The 3,896-nt window shown below is 42.8% G+C and overlaps 1 non-coding gene and 1 pseudogene across 1 annotated transcript; both read left to right on the top strand.

The window, feature by feature from the left end:
• Positions 1-2,541: 2,541 nt before the first annotated feature.
• Positions 2,542-2,638, top strand: LOC112075243 (U2 spliceosomal RNA; annotated as a pseudogene).
• A 469-nt stretch (positions 2,639-3,107) lies between these two features.
• Positions 3,108-3,291, top strand: LOC112075241 (U2 spliceosomal RNA). The gene has a single exon (XR_002894946.1). It is a non-coding gene; the product is annotated as a U2 spliceosomal RNA (small nuclear RNA).
• Positions 3,292-3,896: the final 605 nt, after the last annotated feature.

Below are 3,896 nucleotides of genomic sequence, written 5' to 3'. Positions count from 1 at the left end.
TTTTTTTTATTCACAAGCACTTGTGGTAATCTTAGTACAGTAAAACAATGTTTGTCTTCATTGAGTAGCCAAGCTATCGGTCAATCAACAGACATCTTGGATATCTCAGTTACAATCACATGCTTCTGAAACTTCACACGAGATAAAACTAAGGTGATAAAAATCAAGAGGATGTAGGCTGCTTCTCCATTCAATTAGAATTCTAAAAGTTACTAGTAAAACAGAGAGATTCAATATCTCCCAGATAAAGCAGAGTTTTGCAGGACACAGCCTGTCTGAAAGCATAATATCTCTTATCCACCTTTATGTTTGGATGTTCAGGGAATACAAGATAAATGATACTTAAAGGTTGATTTAAATTGGTAGATAAGTGATTTGGCATTGTTGGGCTCCCGAGCAGCACAGCGGTCTAAGGCACTGCATCTCAGTGCTAGAGGCGTCACTACAGACACCCTGGATTGATTCCAGTCTGTATCACAACCGGCCGTGATTGGGAGTCCCGTAGTGCGGTGCACAATTGGCTCAGTGTCGTCCGGGTTTGGCCCGGTCGGTAGGCTGTCGTTGTAAATAAGAATTTGTTCTTAACTGACTTGCCTAGTTAAATAAATGAGTTGAGAGGAGGAAACAAAAGAAGATGAGGAAGAGGAGAAGGTTGGAGGAAGAGGAGGTGTGGTGAGCTTTAGTGTTAATACTGGAGAAAGGCCTTTGTCCCAGTCTCCGCTGTCTATGTACCACCAATGTCAATATAAATATCAAAACAGATACCAAACATTAAGAAACTATAAGGAAGAGAAGAGTAACTGCAGTGAAATAAGCCAGGGACCTGTGGAAAGAATCCCCCTGATCTCCCTGTGTCCGCCAGCAGGGGAGGACACAACACCTCAGCTCGTGCTGTATGGGGTGGACCGAAGGCCGATTCCACCAAGCTCTGGCTCACCCTCAGGTGTCTGAAGGACACACTGTGGTCCTCTGACAACTTGTTGGTAGGGAAAYGGGTGGAGACCCCCCACCAGGTAGTGGCCTTGAGAGCCACGGAAGCYCTGAGGTGGTMTGGACAAAATAGTCTCGACCCCAGACAAAGTATCACCCACAACATCTAAGGTCCCGGCCGCCACGGCCTGACAGTGCTGCGGCGCCTAGGGGAGGGATCTCTTCTGGGCCCTGAAGGATGGGGGCGGAGTTGATTCGGAAGAGCAGGAGGATGCAAATTTGATAAGGACTCACCCCATTCCTCCACAAAGGAGAGAAGACCGCTTTTTTAATAAAGGGATTTTTAAACCGTTTTACATGTCTTTAAAAAGGTATACTCTTGTTTGAATTATATGTGCACATTTGAAATAGCTTTTACAGATTGGATATTTTTTTAATTACTTATTTCTTAGGTTATTTTATTGTTTTAATAACAACATGTACTTTTAACATATTGTAGCGACCAGCACAGACAGCTGTGTGTTATGTGTTAGGCTAGTAGGTGGTTGTGTTGTACTGACCAGTACCCAGTGTTCGCGGGCTCCGACATGTCAATCAACCTGCTATCTGCCAATCACGGGAATGCCTGGAATGTTCTGATGCCGGGCATCGTGGCGGTTGGCGGAGTGGCGTGGAGGGGGGTTGGGCAGGGGGGTGGAGCATTGGAAGTTAAGACCAGGTTAGCCTTTGTTCTCCCTCTTACGTCTGGCCTTCACAAGAGAAGGTGACGGTTGGCTTGTGGTTATCGTTCATTTATTTGGCTTGGGCTACGGCCAAACAGTAGCCTGTGTAAAGTTGGGTTAATAAACCGTCAATTCGCAAACTCAAACCTCTGTCTGGACAATTGTTCCTTTATGATCTAGTCAGGTCATTACATTGGTGTCAGAAGTAAAAACGTTGATAAAAGTTAGCCAGCTAGCTAGCTGACTTCTGTGGCTATCTACCATAGGTGAGAACGGGGTTGAAAATGCTTCGAGGGAATCCGAAAGTGAAGGTGGAGGTAGGGGACGATTATGGCCAAGGAGGTGCGTGTGAATGGACGTCGGAGGATCTGGCTGAGGAGATCGCCAGGGCGTCGGAGCCCAGAGGCCGCTTGAGGGAGGACGTTAGAGTGATGGCCCACTTCGCCATACACGGCGACGGTCGGTGGAAGTCTGGCGCCACCAAGTGGACAATTTGTTTTGTTCCCTTGTGGCATCAACGCTTCCCGAGATATTTTATAAAAGATAAAATGTTATGTCAATATTATTATCTGCAAATTGTTTCTCCACCCGTATTTGCTAGATTATTATTCAAATTTAGCTGTAAATCTGGTTTTAACTCAATAAGGATTTGTCTAGTTTCCGATTGGAGGCGGATGACCGCGTGTCTTTGTATCCTACCAATGTGTTACTTTGTATCAGTGAAAAGTGTCTTTTCCCGACGTTGATCAAATCCCGATCTATGCCACCATTTTTTACAGCATCATCATCTTTGATATTTGATGTAAAGTTTACAGAGCTCATTTTGCTGTAAGCGTTTCCGGATTTGACGTGTCTGAGAACGGCACCTTCCTCCCGAAAGCATTGCGGTATCGCTTCTCGGCCTTTTGGCTAAGATCAAGTGTAGTATCTGTTCTTATCAATTATAGCATTAGTGACTCTGGTGTCCCTTATCAAGACCAAACTTTGGGAGGCCAATGTGGTGGCGTCAATGACACCCTCAAGTGGTCACCGACGGGATTAGTTGAATTTATAAAACAGGACATTTGGAAAAGAATAGAATTCGAAATAGATAAGTGGGGCATTGTATCTGTGAAACGAAATGGAAAGGGATTTACCCTTCACTGTAAATGTTTTTAGAGCCAATTGAAATGTAGGCTAAGCCTTTGTACATATTTGTATACACTGAGGTTTATTCAGAATCACTTTGGTATATGTATATGTTTGTATTTATAGAATTCTTTGTATATGATTTTTGGAGATTGTTAGACATGTTAAACTTGAATGTAAAATACTGTCAGGTTCTGCAGAACAGCACTTTATTGGTAGTTTTGCTATTGTTATATTGTTACACTACTTTTGGATACTGTTTTTATGAATCGATGTAATGTAATGCACTGATTTTGTAATTGTATTTTAATGAGAAATGAAAATAAAAAATCTTTTTCCAAAAAAAAAAAAAAAAAAAAATCTTTCTTTCAGTTTTAATATCTGATACGTCCCCTATCTGGGGACCATATATTAAATTGATTTTTGGAATAGGGAGATGGAATAGGGGCTTGCTCCTCCACTCCACGCATCGACCTGGTATTGCAGTACCTCCAGGAACGGTGCACCCCCTGCCGTTGTAAATAAAAGCAGACGAAGGTAACCGGATGGTTCTTTATTAGAATCATGATGGATATTGGGTTGAGCAAGTCTGTGTCTATGTCACTAGATAGTGGTCAGTGACCCATTTAATCAAAACAAATTCAAATAGTTTTGATGCTTTAATGCCGTTTTATGTGTATAAAATGATGTACAAAAATATATATGAGCTGTTTTCAAAGAAAATGCAACAATAAAACTTTTCCATAAGAAAATATATGTCTCTGGGGAGACCCGCCAGGGACCTGTGGAAGAAAACAGGCCCTGATCTCATGTCTGCCAGCAGGGAGACCTAACGCCCAGCTCGTGCTGTGGGCCGAAGGCCTCCACCAAGCTCTGGCCCACCCTCACGTGTCTGAAGGACGCACTGTGGTCCTCCCGCAACCTGCTGGTAGCGAAACGAGTCCCTCATGGTACTCTTGTACTATTTCAATCAGGAAACAACTGTCTTTACCTTAGTTTTTTTGGAACAAGGTTTTAGTTTCAAAACAGCGTCCATAAGACCTACAGAGCTGTTGCAAAACAGTAAATGGATTTTCAAAATGTAGTTGTCTTTTTAAAACATAAATACATTAATCA

Source organism: Salvelinus sp. IW2-2015, unplaced genomic scaffold (genome assembly GCF_002910315.2).
Source record: "Salvelinus sp. IW2-2015 unplaced genomic scaffold, ASM291031v2 Un_scaffold3042, whole genome shotgun sequence".
NCBI lineage: Eukaryota > Metazoa > Chordata > Actinopteri > Salmoniformes > Salmonidae > Salvelinus > Salvelinus sp. IW2-2015.
Note: the sequence above shows the minus strand (reverse complement) of the source record. Positions and strands in the feature narration are given on the sequence as shown.